Below are 22,050 nucleotides of genomic sequence, written 5' to 3' on the forward strand. Positions count from 1 at the left end.
TCTCTGACTTGCAATACAACATTTAAAGTAGGAGCTGTTGATCAGCTCATCTGGTCCCTTCGTCATTAATTCTGGCCTTCAAACGAGGCATCACAACTGATTGGTTAGTATGCTGTCAATCACTTGGGTCAGATGTCTAAATAATAACATCACCATAATACTATCTTTATTACAGCAACTGTTTAAGCAAATGTAAACAACAGTCGAATTTTATACAGGTACTCAAATATAAAATATCTTAGTTTATATATAAAAAAACAAAGATGAGGTGACTTACCGAACAAAAGCGCTGGCAGGTCGATAGACACACAAACAAACACAAACATACACACAAAATTCAAGCTTTCACAACAAACTGTTGCCTCATCAGGAAAGAGGGAAGGAGAGGGGAAGACGAAAGGAAGTGGGTTTTAAGGGAGAGGGTAAGGAGTCATTCCATTCCCGGGAGCGGAAAGACTTACCTTAGGGGGAAAAAAGGACAGGTATACACTCGCACGCACGCACATATCCATCCACACATACAGACACAAGCAGACATATTTAAAGACAAAGAGTTTGGGCAGAGATGTCAGTCGAGGCAGAAGTGTAGAGGCAAAGAAGTTGTTGAAAGACAGGTGAGGTATGAGTGGCGGCAACTTGAAATTAGCGGAGATTGAGGCCTGGCGGATGACGAGAAGAGAGGATATACTGAAGGGCAAGTTCCCATCTCCAGAGTTCGGATAGGTTGGTGTTGGTGGGAAGTATCCAGATAACCCGGACAGTGTAACACTGTGCCAAGATGTGCTGGCTGTGCACCAAGGCATGTTTAGCCACAGGGTGATCCTCATTACCAACAAACACTGTCTGCCTGTGTCCATTCATGCAAATGGACAGTTTGTTGCTGGTCATTCCCACATAGAATGCATCACAGTGTAGGCAGGTCAGTTGGTAAATCACGTGGGTGCTTTCACACGTGGCTCTGCCTCTGATTGTGTACACCTTCCGGGTTGCAGGACTGGAGTAGGTGGTGGTGGGAGGGTGCATGGGACAGGTTTTGCATCGGGGGCGGTTACAAGGATAGGAGCCAGAGGGTAGGGAAGGTGGTTTGGGGATTTCATAGGGATGAACTAACAGGTAACGAAGGTTCGGTGGACGGCGGAAAGACACTCTTGGCGGAGTGGGGAGGATTTCATGAAGGATGGATCTCATTTCAGGGCAGGATTTGAGGAAGTCGTATCCCTGCTGGAGAGCCACATTCAGAGTCTGGTCCAGTCCCGGAAAGTATCCTATCACAAGTGGGGCACTTTTGTGGTTCTTCTGTGGGGGATTCTGGGTTTGAGGGGACGAGGAAGTGGCTCTGGTTATTTGCTTCTGTACCAGGTCGGGAGGGTAGTTGCGGGATGCGAAAGCTGTTTTCAGGTTGTTGGTGTAATGGTTCAGGGATTCCGGACTGGAGCAGATTCGTTTGCCACGAAGACCTAGGCTGTAGGGAAGGGACCGTTTGATGTGGAATGGGTGGCAGCTGTCATAATGGAGGTACTGTTGCTTGTTGGTGGGTTTGATGTGGACGGACGTGTGAAGTTGGCCATTGGACAGGTGGAGGTCAACGTCAAGGAAAGTGGCATGGGATTTGGAGTAGGACCAGGTGAAACTGATGGAACCAAAGGAGTTGAGGTTGGAGAGGAAATTCTGGAGTTCTTCTCCTCTCCAACCTCAACTCCTTTGGTTCCATCAGTTTCACCTGGTCCTACTCCAAATCCCATGCCACTTTCCTTGACGTTGACCTCCACCTGTCCAATGGCCAACTTCACACGTCTGTCCACATCAAACCCACCAACAGGCAACAGTACCTCCATTATGACAGCTGCCACCCATTCCACATCAAACGGTCCCTTCCCTACAGCCTAGGTCTTCGTGGCAAACGAATCTGCTCCAGTCCGGAATCCCTGAAGCATTACACCAACAACCTGAAAACAGCTTTCGCATCCCGCAACTACCCTCCCGACCTGGTACAGAAGCAAATAACCAGAGCCACTTCCTCGTCCCCTCAAACCCAGAATCCCCCACAGAAGAACCACAAAAGTGCCCCACTTGTGACAGGATACTTTCCGGGACTGGACCAGACTCTGAATGTGGCTCTCCAGCAGGGATACGACTTCCTCAAATCCTGCCCTGAAATAAGATCCATCCTTCATGAAATCCTCCCCACTCCGCCAAGAGTGTCTTTCCGCCGTCCACCTAACCTTCGTTACCTGTTAGTTCATCCCTATGAAATCCCCAAACCACCTTCCCTACCCTCTGGCTCCTATCCTTGTAACCGCCCCCGATGCAAAACCTGTCCCATGCACCCTCCCACCACCACCTACTCCAGTCCTGTAACCCGGAAGGTGTACACGATCAGAGGCAGAGCCACGTGTGAAAGCACCCACGTGATTTACCAACTGACCTGCCTACACTGTGATGCATTCTATGTGGGAATGACCAGCAACAAACTGTCCATTCGCATGAATGGACACAGGCAGACAGTGTTTGTTGGTAATGAGGATCACCCTGTGGCTAAACATGCCTTGGTGCACAGCCAGCACATCTTGGCACAGTGTTACACTGTCCGGGTTATCTGGATACTTCCCACCAACACCAACCTATCCGAACTCTGGAGATGGGAACTTGCCCTTCAGTATATCCTCTCTTCTCGTCATCCGCCAGGCCTCAATCTCCGCTAATTTCAAGTTGCCGCCACTCATACCTCACCTGTCTTTCAACAACTTCTTTGCCTCTACACTTCTGCCTCGACTGACATCTCTGCCCAAACTCTTTGTCTTTAAATATGTCTGCTTGTGTCTGTATGTGTGGATGGATATGTGCGTGTGTGCGAGTGTATACCTGTCCTTTTTTCCCCCTAAGGTAAGTCTTTCCGCTCCCGGGAATGGAATGACTCCTTACCCTCTCCCTTAAAACCCACTTCCTTTCGTCTTCCCCTCTCCTTCCCTCTTTCCTGATGAGGCAACAGTTTGTTGCAAAAGCTTGAATTTTTTGTGTATGTTTGTGTTTGTTTGTGTGTCTATCGACCTGCCAGCGCTTTTGTTCGGTAAGTCACCTCATCTTTGTTTTTTTATATATAATTTTTCCCACGTGGAATGTTTCCTTCCATTATATAAATATCTTAGTTTCTCTGATAACTGGAGATTTAACATGCAGAGATTTAATATGAGATAAACACTTCTGTTTCTGAGCCCTATGGTATTTTCGTCTGTAAACTTTGCTCCAGTTGTTAGACGAATTATAGCTTTTTGCTAACATTTTTTTATAGTTGTATGAAGACAAGTTCAGCATTGAAATCTATTGGTTAAGTGGATTTCATTACAAAGTTTATGTGGCAGAGTAGCATGTTCATTGCTGTTACAGATTCAAAACCATTATCTCTAAAGAAAAGGAAGGCCTTGAGTGACAAAATAAGATTAAAAAAGAACAAAAATTTCGAATTTTTTAGTAAAAGAAAGACAAATGGAAATGACGTCATTTTTATGGTATGTATAAAATTTCTCTGTGGTGATGTGACAAATAGCATAAAAAAACTTTTGTTTATAGGCAAAGATCCCAACATGTAATAACAGACTATTCTTTTGTGCAATAAACTTTTGAAATGAATTTACATTTCTTTGGGTTTTTATTTATCTCATTTGTTATCTTTTGCTATCTTTTATTTCTCTAGATGTGTCTTTTGCTCTGATTCCTTCTCTTTTCCTGTGTTGCTGTTAAGTTTTAAGTTTTATGCCCCCTCTCCCACTTCCCCCTTCTCCCCTTTCCCCCTGTCCCTGCACATGCTTTCTGCCAATGCTTCTATTTTCAGTCTGTTCTTCACTACCCTCTCAGGCTTCTGATCCTTTCTGCAATATCTCATGAGACTTGAACACCTCACTGGTTGCTAATATTTCACTATAGAGTCTCTCTCATTATGTTGTGCTGTATACTCTGGGCCTGGATGGTTCCTTATACGCACTTTTAGTGTCATCTCATCTGATTCTTTTCTACCTTCTGTGGTATGAAGGAGTCCTTAATACAGCAAGATTATGTTTGTTTAATCTTTAGTTTTTGTTGATATCTTATTTCCTAGTAAGTAAAATCTTTTTCTATTTCTATTTGCATGAAATATTTTTAACATGTTTTATGTAAGAAATAAGTGGCTTATCAAATAGCTTATTTCTGTATTGAATTTAAGCCAGGTTTCCTATTAAAATAGTTTTGTGTGTGCGTTCCTTTTTGTCATGTACGTCATGCTACTGTAATATAATGGACCCGTATTGTGGACGGACCACATTTCATTACAGATCTATGTCTCATATACTTCTTATATCCATTGTACAGATTACTGAATGCCATTAAAATCTGAAGCAGGTCACAGAAGAAAATTCTAGGACCTGCTGTGTAAAGTGTATCATCCAATACTATTGTCGAAAGATCGTATATGTTATTGTGTAATCTTATTTCAATGTAAGGTGGGCCAATTTGTACACATTCTTTACATGACAGATGGAAAATAATAAGAATTATTTTACATATAGGTCCTGTGAATTAACAGACACTGAAATGATGAGACATCTGATAATGCTGGCTAAACTATTCATTTGTGAACTCTATTGATGTTAATAATATATTTGTCATTAAGTAATATGCTTTCATTCTTTATCAGTTTCATATGTGAGAGAACCACATATCCTCAATGGTGCCATTTTGTTTTTGGTGGTGTTCACATGTTTCCTGGTGTATGTTGCCCAACATTGCGTTATGAAATTGCTACAAAATCAAAACAAGACTTCATGAAATTTGCAATTGGCTATATGACACCACAGATGTGAGCATCATTGTCATTGGAACTATAGTACCAGAAGATTTTCACATGATCTGGCTTGCCGACGAATGCCCAGCAGGTGTCTGAGCAAGCGACGGCCACTGGAACGCAGCTTCTTGTCCTTGCGTAGCTTGTGGCGGTCACGATGTGGGTTCAACTGAACCTGGGCCAAGATACCCACGAGCAGCTCATCAACATTATGATCCAGGCCGCTTGATGTCTCAATGAACTTGCAGCCACAGCTGTTGGCCAGTTTCCGACCCACTGTAAATGCAAAACAGTGTGAGTGGCAGTGAATGTGAGGAGTTGGAAAATAACAAATCATATTTTCTAGAGCATACAATATGTAAGTATTACAGTGTTTGAACTCAGTTTCCAATAATACAAAATTGAAAAATAGGTAAAGACTGCAAATTCCAATAATAATTCCTTTGATTACGCACATCGATTAGCATTCTTTTTGTCTAAAAAATGTGAACTATAGCAATACAGTTACTCATACACAGAGTTGACATAACATAAAAGTTATATGCTTCATTTAGCTTCTGCATAATTTTCAACAGCACTTTGCTTATTTGACAAGTCATCTTTGATTTTGTATAAATAACATAATTATTTTCCACACTGACATACAAATGACATGTAAAACCAAAGACAGTTACATTTATAGTATAACAACACACATTAATAATTACTGGTCACTTGCTGTAAATAAAAGAATATGTTGCAAATGTAAGCCTAACACAAAAATTGGTGAAAACAATGTCTTGTACAAATAACATAAAAATGGAACATGATGTAAGCTTAAGATGAAAGATCAGAGGGAAGAAAATGAAAGAAACTAAACAATTTCAGACAGAACATCATTATAATGTACTGACAGAAAATCATCATAATACTGTATATGTGATGTGAATATGCATGCTGTTTAAAAAAACCATCTGTCCAAATACTATCTGTACTGCAGGGACTATAAGTAGGCATTAATACCAATTATTATGCTTCTGCTATTACATTCAATCACTGCTGCCACTGTATATTAGTGCTTACCTATGATAGTAAGCAAATATCTCATTTTAATTTCAATCCAAAGGAAATTAAAGAAATCACTGCTTCAAAGCAAACAATTGTTTCTTCAGCTCTGATGTTCAAGTTATCATTCATTCGCTTTAGATAAAGTGTTATATGCATATGCAATGGGTGATTAATTAATTATGGCACATACCAAAGCAAATGTAACCAGCTACACTAGTCATCAGGTAGACCACAGTACTTTGTTAGTTGATAAATGGATCAGCCAGTAGGAATTAGTAGTGTCTGATGGAAAAGTGAAAAGATTTATTACTGCTGGATAAAAGACAGATCATTAGCAACCTGGGTGTAAGTGTCTGGATTTGTGAAGTGTTTGGTAGCTGCAATAGTTGAGTTTGTTACATGGTGACGGTGCATCTCTGAGAAGTAGAAGACTTCACAAATGCAACTATTTCTTCCCTTAGGAATAAATAACACAGCTATGCCCATATATCTCTATTTATGGAATCTTATTTTGTTTGGAATGAATCTTTGAAAGATTAAGGTTAGTGTGTTTTATGTGAACTGCTGTCTCTTGCTCCTAGTATTTATGAATGTGAATGCACATATATATACAGGGTGGAGAAAAATTGGCAAAAATTTTTATTCTGGGTAGTTGATGCCAGTAGGAACCAAAATTACTAATGTTGTGTAGGTCGACATTGCATCATTTTTAAACTACAGAAACTTTGCGCCATATGCACTCCGACTGGCCAAAGGATTTCCCTGCATTTAAGGGCAGCATTATGGTTGTCAATTCACACATACAAACATCCCTCACCCTGTCACTGCCCCAACGTGATACGCACACATGTTGAATAGGTCTTGCTGTTTGTCTCTACCTCACATCAGAGGCATTCACATGTAAGCTTCACTTTGGAGCATACACATGTCACCTGTGATTTAGTAATACAGTAAGCATGGCAGCACAGTATTTGTTTGAAGAACAATGAAATAAGGTTTTTGTTTGTGGACTAACCAACAGTAACGTGCATGAAACTCGACAGTTGTATGAGGAATGGTACACAGCAAGACGCCACCCACACCCACAAACAATTACAGCAATTCACCAGCAACTTGGCAAAACAGGCTCATTAGCGAGATATCATGGTGATGCTGCTTTTGAAGAGACTGTTATCGAGTGCTTCATGGAAGCACCTACGGCAAGTATTTCAGTGTCTGGACATGACATGGGGATCACTCATTGGTTAGTTTGGGAGGTTTTTAGGGTTGGTGGCCAGCATTCATTTGGTTTCCACCCTATCCAAGACCTAAATCCTTTGGCGAACTATGAACACAGGCTAGGTTTTTGCCGGTGGTTTCTGTGGCTTTTGCATGAGATCCTGACTTCCCCACCATTGCGTTTTTTACCAACAAGTACACCTTCCATTGGGGTGGCTTTTACAACACTCAAAACTTCCATTACTGAGCAAGGGGAAATCCTTACGTCACATACGTCCACAGACACAAGGAACAATTTTTACTCAACATTTGGGCAGGCATCGTGGATGACCATCTGATTGAGCCAGTTTGTCTACCTCCTCAACTAACTGCAGCAAATTACCTTCAATTTTTGCAAGAAACTCTACCCAACCTGCTGGAAGATGTTCCACTGGACATATTGCTACACATGTGTTTGCAGCATGACGGGGTACCTGCACATAACAGTCGTGCTGTGTGCGGATATTTAAATGAACTCTTAGATGGCTGGGTAATTGGCAGAGGTGCTTGTAGGACATGGACCCGAGCATCTGTCGCATCAGAGGGTCGCCAGTTTGAGCACCTTCTTTGAGTGAACAATGTCCTCGCTACAAAAAAGGCCCTTTTCAGGGCTGACACAATTTGTAAAAGACTTTCTGTGTGTGAAATAACAGCTGTTGACAGGTTGTTCCCAGTATGTCTTATCATGAAACTACAATGGCTGTGTCAGGACCCCGGCGGGTTCGCCCCCAAAGTGGAAGGCTGGCGTGCTACCACCAAGCTTGTGGGTTGCCTTGGATACATTGTGATCACCGGCAGGTAAAGCATTCACATTCATGCGTTGTCCAGAGCATCCGGCAAGAGGACAAACCCATTACCATTCGGGATACTCACAAAAAAATACTCAGAGAGCATTTATTGGCTTTTGGTGTGGCAGACTGGAATTAGTGCAAAGCTGTCTTCCTCTTGTGGGTTCCACCTAAAATGTATGAATTACAGAGTCAGCTTGCCCCTTTACAAGAACCAACAGCTGTTACTTTTGATTGTATGTGCAGTTTATTGTCCAACTATCATTACAAACAAAAGCATGACATTGCAACATGAGTTGAAGTCTACCAACGCCACAAGAAACCGTACCAGTCATATTGGGCCTGGATAGCCAAACTTCACGAGCTTAGCCAAAATGTCAGTTCATTACTGATGCCCATAATGACTCTTATGCACACTCTGTGGTACACAACACAATTATCTGTTTAGCTCTGGACAAGGAAGAGCACCAGAAGCCTTTGTTCTGTAAGAACTCCCTGTTGGCAGAACGTTTGCAAATAGCCCAATCTTTTGAAGTTTCTCAGGCAGCCAGTGATCAAATTGAAGTGTGGGGTGATGTGGTGGTAGTGTCACAGGATGTGCACATTATGATGACAGATGGCTTACATGAGGAAGTGGCAGCAACAGCCGTAAACATGTGGGCCCTACGTCAAGCAGACCAAGGCCAGACCAACAAGCAGCAGTAGGCTAGCCCAAGCAGCTGTGACCATGCCAGCGACAGCATTCTCTGTTTCTGTCTTGTCGTTTATGTTTTGTCCCACACAAACGTTCAGTGTGCCCTAAGCACTGGGCTACTCGTAATGCTTGCCAGATGAAAGGTCATATCTTCTCCGTGTGTCATTTGCTGAAGGTTGCTCGGGATATGAGCATGGGTGTAAATTGTGTGACTCCAATGTTTGTGACTTCTCCCAAGTTGTTTATCGAGTTAAGTGTTTTTCTCCAAGTGCTCTGGCTACAGGTTGACATAGGTGCTGCAGTGGTGTTACTGAATACTCAAACCTATGTGAGTTTAGGCCCACTGCCATTGACACTGGGCAGGCAGAAGCTGGTCAGTTATGACTAACAGAACATCATACTGTTGGGACAAATTTACAGCATCTGCCTCTTACAAGTCAGTGGTTCACTCCATTACATTTTTGATGGTTGCTGATGCCAGTTTTGAGATCTTGTTCAGGATGGTTGCATTTCAAACATTTGGATTTTTTTGTCACTGACGCCATTCACCTCTTGTTCGATCAGGTACTGTATTCTCAATTGGAAACACTGTGTGAGGAATATTTGGAATGTATAGGGTGTGGTATGAATTTTTCTGCTCATATTTCTTTGAAATCAAAGGCTCAGCCTCATTTTTGTCCAATTCCTGTCACCCAGAAAGGTCAAGTGAAAACAGAATTGTACAGACTTCAATCTCTAGGGGTGGTGCTACCTGTTATGGCTTGTGAATGGTCATCTCCATTGGTTGTAATTTGGAGGCCGTTGGGGAAAGTTCACCTCTGTGGTGACTTCGGTACTACTGTCAACGTGCAGTCAATACATATACTCTCCCACACCAGGAAGAGCTGTTGGCGAAAATATCAGGTGGCAGTCTGAGGTGTATCTGCAGGTTCATGTGGATGCTTAGTCTCAGCAGGTACTGGTTTTGAATAATCCTATTGGTCTCTATCAAGATTTGTGCCTTCCTTTTGGTGTGGCTAGAGCTTCTGCTATTTTCTAATGATTTTTAGAGCAACTAGCTATGCATGTACCTGGTTGCATTAATTATTTGGATGACATTGTTGTCATTGGCTCCTCCATGGCTGATCACTTGAAAAATTTGTGCACTTTGTTTTATGTCTTACAGTTGGCAGGCTTTCAGTGCAACCTCACAAAATCTCAATTTTTTCTACCTTCTGTCTTCTATTGTTTATTCAGGGTTTGCGGCATCTGCCAGACCACATCTCCACTGTTACATTTATGCATGAAGGAGCTTCAGGCCTTCCTAGGTAGGGTAGCCACATTGGCCCACATGTTGCATGACTTATTGCACAAGAATGTACTGTTTTGCTGGAGCCTGAATTCTGAAGGTGCTCTTCAAGTGTTGAAATCCCAACTACTCTCAGCCCCTTGTTTAGCTACATACTCTCTGGACCAGCACATAGTTTTGGCAATTGATGCTTCACACTATGGCCTCAATGCATTCAAAGTGCACCTCCATACCAATGGCTCTGAAAGCCCTGTTGCTTTCACTTGTAAATCTCCCACTTTGGCGCAGCAGCATTATTCTTAGATGGAAAAAGAGTCTCTTACCATGTATGCTCTCCAGAAATTTCATGTTTTTTGTGTAGCTTCAACTTCCACCTTATTACTGACCATAAACCCATGGTTTCCTTGTTTAACTCACACTTCCTTGCCTGCCTGAGAATGGGTGCTGTTCTCACCTCACTACAATTATGAAACCCATTTTCGACCTATGTCTAAACATGCCAATGCAGACATCTTGTCTCATCTTCCTGTGGTGTCCTGATCCTGACTTTGATTGTGCAGAATTTCTTTGCTTCTGTCTTGATATTTAAACACAGGACATGGTTGAGGGTTTCGCATTTATGACCTGCTGTTGCCACTGACCCATTCTGTGGCAGGTGGTTTGGTTTGTTCAAAAGGGCTAGCCAGATAAACTTCTGGGATGGCCTTTGGACCCTCTGCACACCTATTTTTCCCTATGGTGTCACCTCTCTGTTTCTCACAGTGTTTTACTGTTGTCAGTGGAAGACCTCTCTCCCAGAGTAGTCATTCCCACCATGCCACGGCGTGAGGTTCTACTCCTTCTCCAACAGGGCCATTGGGGAGTTCTGCACACTGAACTGTTAGCTAGGAGACATGTTTTTTAGCCAGGGATTGATGGCAAAACTGTATGTTTTGTCGCAGCTTGTGAGCAGTGTGCCTGACAACAGGCAGCTCCCATGATGTCCCTGTCTCCCTGCCCTGTTCCCCGGCATCCATATATCCCTTCTTAAATTCCTATTGGCTCCTGGTTGTGGATGCCTTTTCCTAGTTCCCTTACATTCTTCAGTTTGCTTGGATGCCAGCTGCAGTCACAATTTGGATGTCTTTGTGGTTTATTCTATTGACTGGTTGCCTTCTACCTTAGTTTCAGATAATGGGTCCCGTTAGTTTCTCATGACTTCCGATTGTATGTACCTGTTACGGCATTTGTCATGTTACAGCTCTGCCATTCCATCCTCTATCAAATGCCAAGGCAGAAGGACTAGTGCATATGTTCAAGTCCCAAATGAAAAAGTTGTTGTGGATTTTTCACTGGACAATACCCTTCTTCATTTACTGAGCATCTATTGCTTCATGCTTATGGGAGAGCAGAGCCAAGCTGAGTTGTTTGATTGCTGGCAGCCACACATGTTCCTCCACCTTCTGCAGCCTGTGCCACACCTGCCGTGGTTTGGTCCATCTGGCTCTTCACACTGTAATCACTAGTGTAGGCACAAGGGTTTGGTTGCTGGTGCAAGTGGATACTGGCCACTCTTGTCCACCTCTGGAGACACCATCATTGTGATGTCCATACCACTAACAGGCTGGTGGCGTACAACTTTTACCAGTTGTACTCCCATTTGCCACCAGAAGCTACTGGCTCACAGGTGTGACCCTGCCACTGCGGCCCACCCCACTGCCCTCTGCCTTGAGCCTAACTTTGCCTGCTGTGGAGCCGCCTCTGTCCCATTGGCTGCCTCCTTCATGTGTGGCACCTTGGGATTCCAGCTTCCCGGTGGGCGCCTGTCCATCTCCATCCTTGGGTCTATTGGCAATGCCTGCTGTTCTTGTCAGGTCACTTACACTGGGCCCCTTACCATCATCACCTCAGCTATTGTTGCCAGTGGGTCCAGCCCTGTCTCCTCTGCACTGGGACCTGCCTGCTGACAAACAAAAATGGTGATAGCACCCTCCTTTCTGATGCTGCCATTGGGCTCCAATGGACTCATTGCCTTCGGGCATGCCTGCATCCCCATGCATTCTGGCCCTATGCTCTGGTGCCTGCCCGGCACCTTGTCACACCCCCTGTGTCAGCACAAGCTGCCACCACTCCGGATCAGATGGATTTATCTATCGTTGGGTGTCTCCTCCATCACCTGGGCACCTGCTTCACATGAAGGGGAGGTGTGCTGTATCCTTCTACTAATGCATGTGAGTGTAAATGCACTGAGTGTGGTATCACCTCATGTGTGAGCTTGAATCGGCCACCAACTGTATCAGCATGAACTGGCCGATGGAGGCCACCTGTGGGATGCCTGCATGTGGCACGATCTCTGCCCTGCTGTCTATTGGCAACTCATGCTTATACATGCGTGGAGCAGTGCTGACTGACTCTCTCTATGTTCATATCGTTGTAGTGCCCACATCAGTTGTTCTGTGTCTTGTTCTACATCTACATCTACATTTATACTCTGCAAGACACCCAACTTTGTGTGGCGGAGGGCACTTTACGTGCCACTGTCATTACCTCACTTTCCTGTTCCAGTCGCGTATGGTTCGCGGGAAGAACGACTGCCGGAAGGCCTCCATGCACACTTGAATCTCTCTAATTTTACATTTGTGATCTCCTCAGGAGGTATAAGTAGGGGGAAGTAATATATTCAATATCTCATCCAGAAATGCACCATCTCGAAACCTGGACAGCAAGCTACACTGCAATGCAGAGTGCCTCTCTCGCAGAGTCTGCCACTTGAATTTGCTAAACATCTCTGTAACGCTATCACGCTTACCAAATAACCCTGTGATGAAATGCACTGCTCTTCTTTGGATCTTCTCTATCTCCTCCGTCAATCTGACCTGGTATAGATCCCACACTGATGAGCAAAACTCAAGTATAGGTCGAATGAGTGTTTTGTAAGCAACCTCCTTTGTTGATGGACTACATTTTCTAAGGACTCTCCCAATGAATCTCAACCTGGTACCCGCCTTACCAACAATTAATTTTATATGATCATTCGACTTCAAATTGTTACACATGCACTCTCCCAGATATTTTACAGAAGTAACTGCTACCAGTGTTTGTTCCACTATCATATAATCATACAATACAGGATCCTTCTTTCTATATATTCGCAATACATTACATTTGTCAATGTTAAGGGTCAGTTGCCACTCCCTGCACCAAGTGCCTATCCGCTGCAGATCTTCCTGCATTTTGCTGCAATTTTCTAATGCTGCAACTTCTCTGTATACTACAGAATCATCCGCGAAAAGCCACATGGAACTTCCGACACTATATTGTGTAAAGCAATGGTCCCATAACACTTCCCTGTGGCACACCAGAGGTTACTTTAACATCTGTAGATGTCTCTCCATTGAGAACAACGTGCTGTGTTCTGTTTGCTAAAAACTCTTCAATCCAGCCACACAGCTCATCTGATATTCTGTAGGCTCTTTGTTTATCAGGCGACAGTGCGGAACTGTATCGAACGCCTTCCGGAAGTCAAGGAAAATGGCATCTACCTGGGAGCCTGTATCTAATATTTTCTGGGTCTCATGAACAAATAAAGCGAGTTGGGCCTCACACGATGCTAGACAGATAAACCTTCCTTCCTTTTTTTATTCCTATTTACTTCCATATTCATGGATGCTGCAATGGCCTTATGATCACTGATTCCCTGTTCTGCACTTACAGAGTCGAAAAGTTCGGCTCTGTTTGTTATCAGTAGGTCCAAGATGTTATCTCCATGAGTCGGTTCTCTGTTTAATTGCTCAAGGGAATTTTCGGATAGTGCACTCAGTATAATGTCACTCGATGCTCTGTCCCTACCACCCGTCCTAAACATCTGAGTGTCCCAGTCTATATCTGGTAAATTGAAATCTCCACCTAAGACTATAACATGCTGAGGAAATTTATGTAAAATGTATTCCAGATTTTCTCTCAGTTGTTCTGTCACTAATGCTGCTGAGTCATGAGGTCAGTAAAAGGAGCCAATTATTAACCTAGCTCGGTTGTTGAGTGTAACCTCCACCCATAATAATTCACAGGAACTATCCACTTCTACTTCACTACAGGATAAACTACTACTAACAGCGACAAACAAGCCACCTCCAGTTGCATGTGGAGTGTCTGGTGGCTGAACTCTTGAACTCCTGAAGCAGTAAGGGCAGCTAGTTATTGGTAGGTTCAGTCAATGTGTCCTACACGGGTGCTCTGGGAACTCAAATGGCATCCCTGGAGGGATGAGGACATTTTTAACCATCAATAAAGTGTAGGGCAGTGCATTTGTGATGAACTGCAGAACAATGTTACAATCACTAATGTAGATCTCATGTAAGGACCATGTAAAAAAGGTGAGAGAAGCAGACTTGTAGAGAAGCATGTAAATAGTAGTTTTTCCCTCACTCCATTTGTGGGTGGAACAGAAGAATCAATAACTAGTAAAAGTACAAATTACCCTTGCAGAGTGTGTGTATAGATGTAGATCACTAAGAAGAAAAGAAGGAATGAAAAGATGATGCAAACAGAGGCAGTATCTATCAGAATTCTATGGCTTAAGTTATGACAGGGCAGGTTACTAGGGTTTCTGCTTTTCCTGGTACTTGTGAAAGATTTACAGATATCTTTAAACAATGAAGGTGAAATGATACTTCATGCAAATTACACAATTATAAACAATTGAACTAAAAACTAAGAATTTTAGCTGTGATTCACTTGAATGAAATCAATAGGGTGGTGCTCAATAATGAGAAAATTAAAGCATTATTCTTCATAAACAACAGAAGAAAAACAGATGATAAACCCAGCTGTAAGAATTAGATGAAAATGTAGTTGACCATAAAAAATTCTTTGGGTTCCAGTCATCACCACAATCACTTTCACCCCTTGGACAAAGTTTTTTTTTCCTACTGAGAAGCTGTGAGCAATTTACCTTCTGTAGAATGAGGACTTTTTTCTGTTCTAGAAGTTCATTTTTTCTGTCTTCTGTTCAGTTTTCCTTGTTCTCCTTATCCTTCTGTTTCTCTTGGAGAGCATTCTGTACTGGTGATGTGAGGATTTCTAATTCCCTCCCCCCCTTCAGTTCCTTCTGCCAACTGATGACAATTCTGTCACAAGGAAGATATAGTAAAACTTGATCAATGTGGAACATGTATAATTCAGCAGTCTGCCCAAACCGTAGAAGTTTTTCAGTCCCGACACATTCAATACACTTTTACATGCAATTTTGTTTATAAAGCGAAATGTGTATAAAGTGGAAATGAAATGCAATTTATTAATAATACATTGTGTAATGCAGAAAGTTATTCACAACTCTAAAAGAACATTTCTTTTAACTCAAAGACTATATATCCCTGACAATGCTGTTAAGTGGTGCCAAACCAAGAAAAGAGGATATGTGTTGTGGTTGTGGACATCAAACTGCACCGCTCTGTACAACAACAAACAAGTTAATGCATAGTGTCAGCACATCAAAGGAAATGGTTCATTTGTGAGCACTATGTTTGTTGGGGTTTCTGGTTTTCCGTTATTACTGATGCAGGGGGCTGCACACTGGATCACTGTAGTCCAACTGTGGACACTGCTGCAATGTGCGCACTGAAAGAGGTGAGTATTTTTCCGATAAACAATGGTTTTACCTGGCAAGGTCAAGCACTCAAAAGAAATGCACTAACTGCATTATTTTCTGTCCACTTCAGTTGACTAGTAGCACTTTAAGTGATAAAATGATGCCAAACAAAAATTATGTGTCACTAACACTTACACTTAATGAAAACATTAAGGTAATCGAGGCGAGTGAGAAAGGCCAACTCTCCACGAAATAATCTTGCATTTCAAATGTGGTAAAACACAAATTTATGATACTTTAAGAAACAAGAATAAGATACTAGATGAATGGATGATTAGGAATGGGCAAATGAAAAGAAAGGCAAAGAAGACAGGAAATGAAGAAATTAATGAAATAATGTGGGAATGGTTTGTAAGTGCATGGGGAAGTAACTTACCTCTGTCTGGACCCATGCTGCATAGTGCGCCAAAGAGCTTGAAAATGCGGGGTTTTGGCATACACAGGAAGGCTGGACAATTTCAGAGCTAGGCACAACATTATGTGGAATGAACTATGCGGGTAACGTAAGGATGTACAGGAAAGTCTAACAACAGAACAGAAGACAATACTGTATGTCCTAATTTTGGACTGGGACCTGAAAAACGTGTTCAGAGCCAATAAAATGTGTCTGTTTCATTGTGAACTGCCTTCAAAATCTCTAGCAATTTGAGGTGAAAAGTGGACCGGCAGAAAAATGTCCAATGAAAGGCTCACTGTACTGCTGTTGGAAACATTACAAGAAAAGGGGAAGCCAGTGGTGATTGGAAAGATGACAAAACCGCATTGTTTGGAAAACATAGACCTCAGTAATCTTTTAGTCAAATGGTGAAGCGATAAAAAGGCATGGATGGCATATGGTCTTATGGAAGAATGGCTCTGATCTTGAATGCCAAAATGAAAACAGAAAATTGCCAAGTTTTCCTTTTCACAGACAAAGCAACCTGCCACCTGAAAGTCAAGTTATCAACTGTGAAACTTGTTTGGTTCCCAACACAATCAATGGGCCAAGTGGTTATTTACACATTCAAATCCCATTATGTGTGATTGTAAATGCAATCTCGTATTCTTTGTGTTGAAGAAGCAGAAAGTGCATTTGCTCTTGCACAGTCTGTTTCCGTCCTGGGTGCAGTAAACTGGCTTGGCAGGAAGGGAAATGAAGTCCAAAAGTGTTACCAAGTGCTTCAGCAAAGCGGGGTTTGGAGCTCAAGAATAAGACACATTTGGGGCCATTGAAGCTCAAGGAAATGCAGCAGAAATTGCTTAATGAATTAAAATGCGAAACATTTCATGTAGTGCAGATGACAACATTCAAAATTATAACTTTTTGTCAACTCTCTCCACTTTTATGTGAGCAACAAATTTAACAGGAATCCGCAACACAGAAGATGGTCAGGATGAAGAAAAGGAGCAAAATTATGACCCTAGAAAAATTAATTTCCCAAAGAAGCTATTGTATGTGTATTTGATCTTATGCAATTTAAAGTACACACAAATTCTCCCATTCTCTTGGAACCATAGTACAGTGCAAAACACTGCATAGCAAAAACAATTTTGTAAAGGAAATTAATACAGATTTACCTCCGTGATATGTAGCAAAAAAGTGAAATGTAAAGCAAATAAATGTAGGAATAATGTGTTGGCAGGTTGATAGACACACAAACAAACACAAACATACACACAAAATTCAAGCTTTCGCAACAAACTGTTGCCTCATCAGGAAAGAGGGAAGGAGAGGGGAAGACGAAAGGAAATGGGTTTTAAGGGGTCCCATCTCTGGCTGCAACCCTTCCTTCCATCAGTCCCTATACCAGTTCCAAACTGAACAATCCATTGCCCTCACCCACCTAATCCTTCACCTACACATCAACTCAGCCAATGAACACACCCGTCAACTCCTGTCCTTAATAAAAGTCCTTAATCTTTCCTCTCCCACATCCACACCGGCTGTTCAGAGCATCCTCCTACAGGCCAACCGTAAATTAGAACAGCATGCCACCATCCACCTCAAAAAACTATCCAATCTCCTGGTTTCCCACCTCCGGAAAGGCAACTCACTCACCCTTCACAACCTTTCCAGCAAACCTCAACCTCCTCTCATTGCACACAAACCCAGTCTCTCCCATCTACTCAATCTCCCGCTTCCAGCTCCACTCCCTCCAAAACCTCAAAATTCCGATCAACACAATCTGGAACCACAACACCCTAATTCAGTAGTTAACCTTTCCTCCAAACCTCTCTTCCAATCCGAAACCTCTGTCCTATCCAAAGGCCTCACCTTCAGCCCCACTCCCAGATTCAACCAAACAGCCCTCGTCAAAGATTTACTGTCCTACACTCGTACTCTCTGCTGGAAGTATCACTTTGCCACGAAGAAAAATGATCCTAATCCTACTCCTAATGATCTGACTCCTCAAGACACCATCCAAATTGAACCCTGCCTGGAACAGTTCCGTCCTTCGTCACAGCGGGACCCACCTCCTCTTCCTCAAAATCACCCTCTCCAAACCTTCCAGGAATTTCTGACTTCCAGCCTTGCATCCCAATCCTTCTTAAAAACCTTAATCCTACACCCAACATCACCACTGCTGAAGCCCAGGCTATCCGTGATCTGAAGGCTGACCGATCCATCGTCATTCTTCCGGCGGACAAGGGTTCCACGACCGTGGTACTTGATCGTCGGGAGTATGTGGCTGAGGGACTGCGTCAGCTTTCAGACAACACCACATACAAAGTTTGCCAAGGTAACCCCATTCCCGATGTCCAGGCGGAGCTTCAAGGAATCCTCAGAACCTTAGGCACCCTGCAAAACCTTTCACCTGACTCCATCAACCTCCTGACCCCACCGACAACCCGCACCCCTACCTTCTACCTTCTTCCTAAAATCCACAAACCCAATCATCCCGGCCACCCCATTGTAGCTAGTTACCAAGCCCCCACAGAACGTATCTCTGCCTACGTAGATCAACACCTTCAACCCATTACATGCAGTCTCCCATCCTTCATCAAAGACACCAACCACTTCCTTGAACGCCTGGAATCCTTACCCAATCTGTTACCCCCGGAAACCATCCTTGTAACCATTGATGCCACGTCCTTATACACAAATATTCCGCACGTCCAGGGCCTCGCTGCGATGGAGCATTTCCTTTCACGCCAATCACCTGCCACCCTACCTAAAACCTCTTTCCTCATTACCTTAGCCAGCTTCATCCTGACCCAAAACTTCTTCACTTTTGAAGGCCAGACATACCAACAATTAAAGGGAACAGCCATGGGTACCAGGATGGCCCCCTCGTACGCCAACCTATTCATGGGTCGCTTAGAGGAAGCCTTCTTGGTTACCCAAGTCTGCCAACCCAAAGTTTGGTACAGATTTATTGATGACATCTTCACGATCTGGACTCACAGGGAAGAAGAACTCCAGAATTTCCTCTCCAACCTCAACTCCTTTGGTTCCATCAGATTCACCTGCTCCTACTCCAAATCCCATGCCACTTTCCTTGACGTTGACCTCCACCTGTCCAATGGCCAACTTCACACGTCCGTCCACATCAAACCCACCAACAAGCAACAGTACCTCCATTATGACAGCTGCCACCCATTCCACATCAAACGGTCCCTTCCCTACAGCCTAGGTCTTCGTGGCAAACGAATCTGCTCCAGTCCGGAATCCCTGAAGCATTACACCAACAACCTGAAAACAGCTTTCGCATCCCGCAACTACCCTCCCGACCTGGTACAGAAGCAAATAACCAGAGCCACTTCCTCGTCCCCTCAAACCCAGAATCCCCCACAGAAGAACCACAAAAGTGCCCCACTTGTGACAGGATACTTTCCGGGACTGGACCAGAATCTGAATGTGGCTCTCCAGCAGGGATACGACTTCCTCAAATCCTGCCCTGAAATGAGATCCATCCTTCATGAAATCCTCCCCACTCCACCAAGAGTGTCTTTCCGCCGTCCACCTAACCTTCGTAACCTGCTAGTTCATCCCTATGAAACCCCAAAACACCTTCCCTACCCTCTGGCTCCTATCCTTGTAACCGCCCCCGATGCAAAACCTGTCCCATGCTCCCTCCCACCACCACCTACTCCAGTCCTGTAACCCGGAAGGTGTACACGATCAAAGGTAGAGCCACGTGTGAAAGCACCCACGTGATTTACCAACTGACCTACCTACACTGTGATGCATTCTATGTGGGAATGACCAGCAACAAACTGTCAATTCGCATGAATGGACACAGGCAGACAGTGTTTGTTGGTAATGAGGATCACCCTGTGGCTAAACATGCCTTGCTGCACAGCCAGCACATCTTGGCACAGTGTTACATCGTCTGGGTTATCTGGATACTTCCCACCAACACCAACCTATCCGAACTCCGGAGATGGGAACTTGCCCTTCAGTATATCCTCTCTTCTCGTCATCCGCCAGGCCTCAATCTCCGCTAATTTCAAGTTGCCGCCACTCATACCTCACCTGTCTTTCAACAACTTCTTTGCCTCTACACTTCTGCCTCGACTGACATCTCTGCCCAAACTCTTTGTCTTTATATATGTCTGCTTGTGTCTGTATGTGTGTATGGATATGTGCGTGTGTGCGAGTGTATACCTGTCCTTTTTCCCCCTAAGGTAAGTCTTTCCGCTCCCAAGATTGGAATGACTCCTTACCCTCTCCCTTAAAACCCATTTCCTTTCGTCTTCCCCTCTCCTTCCGTCTTTCCTGATGAGGCAACAGTTTGTTGCGAAAGCTTGAATTTTGTGTGTATGTTTGTGTTTGTTTGTGTGTCTATCGACCTGCCAGCGCTTTTGTTCGGTAAGTCACCTCATCTTTGTTTTTATATATAATTTTTCCCACGTGGAATGTTTCCTTCTATTATATTGATATCATTAATAGGAATAATGTGTGTTAGATACAACAATAAATGAATTTAAAGTTGGTGTAAAAATAGAGAAATGCTGCATTATTTATCAGTTACTATAATAGTCTAGTGTCCTATTGTACAATACATGGTAAACGAACATCTATTGTTCAGGAGTGCACATACTACATAAAAACGTTCATAAATTTATATTTTTGTGCATGATACCTGACAAATTTTATGTAGTCTAATGAGTTTTGTGTAATCTGGAAACTTGTCAAATTTGGAAAATTATTTTAGGTCCATGGGATTCCATTTTGAGTGAGTTTTACTGTATTAGAAATGGACAAGTGTGCTGTCACACATGTGACAATGACTTCAAGAACTCTTGTAGAAATTTCTGGCTAGATTAGTTTTGATGGACCACTGTCTCCAGTCGCACTATTATGCTCGATGATCTGAACCAGTGGCTGGCAAACTTTTTTACTCAAGAACCCAATACTGACAATGTGGGGCCACATATCTACTGATCTTCTTATTAATTGGTAACTTATATAATTTAATATGTTGTGCACCCCTACTAATGGACTAATTGGTCGCCAGTTCCCAATACTCATCATTAAAAGTTGGTACTGTTCAGAACATTTGTGTCGAATGTTCTCAGTTTCAGATTGATGCCACCCTCAATGATCCCAACATTGTAACACTGTAAAGGGGCCCTCTCACACTTAATATTTCTTGCACAGCACTAAACATTTTGCAATAATATTGAGCACCTGAGAGTAGTAATGACAGTTTGTGCAGTGTATTGAAGGAGACTGCAGAGGTGTAAAAATACAGATGCTATCTCAATATATAATGCAAGATATTGTACCATAGGACTGCACAATACACAGCACTTTCTGCTGAGACTTAATGATTTGTGGATGTGTTTAAATTTTACATTCCATGTTCAAGAAATAATTCACACAGAAGAATCGTACAAACATTTTGTGACCTAACCATTGGATAGTCTCCTGTATGGACAACATAGTAATAAGCATCCCTGGTGTAGAGAAACAACTGAAAGTTTTGAAAGCAAACAAGTCACTAGATCCAGATGGAATCCTAATTTGTTTTTAAAAAGAGTGCTTTACACCATTGGCCCCTTACTTAGATTACCTAGACTACATTTATCATGAATCTCTTGCCCAGCACCAAGTCCCAAGCGACTGGAAAAAAGTGCAAGTGACTGCTATGTATAAGAAGGGTAAAAGAACAGACCCACAGAATTATGGACCAATATCCCTAACTTCAGTTTTCTGCAGAATTCTTGAACATATTCTCAGCTTGAATGTAATAAACTTTCTTGAGACTAAGAAGTTTATGTCGACAAATCAGCCTGGCTTTAGAAAGCATCATTTGTGGGAAACTCGGCTTGCCCCTTTCTCACATGATATATTGTGAACTATGGATGAAGGACAACAGGTGGATACCAAATTTCTAGATTTCCAGGAAGAATTTGACATGGTGCCTCACTGCAGGCTGTTAATGAAGATACAAACATATGGAATAACTTCGCAGATTCATGAGTGGCTCAAAGATTTCTTAAGTAATAGAACCCAGTATGTTGTTCTCAATGATGAGCGTTCATCAGAGACAAGGGTATTGTCAGGAGTGCCCCAGAGAAGTGTAATAGGACTATTGTTGCTTTGAA

This window comes from Schistocerca piceifrons, chromosome 5 (assembly GCF_021461385.2).
Source record: "Schistocerca piceifrons isolate TAMUIC-IGC-003096 chromosome 5, iqSchPice1.1, whole genome shotgun sequence".
Taxonomy (NCBI): domain Eukaryota; kingdom Metazoa; phylum Arthropoda; class Insecta; order Orthoptera; family Acrididae; genus Schistocerca; species Schistocerca piceifrons.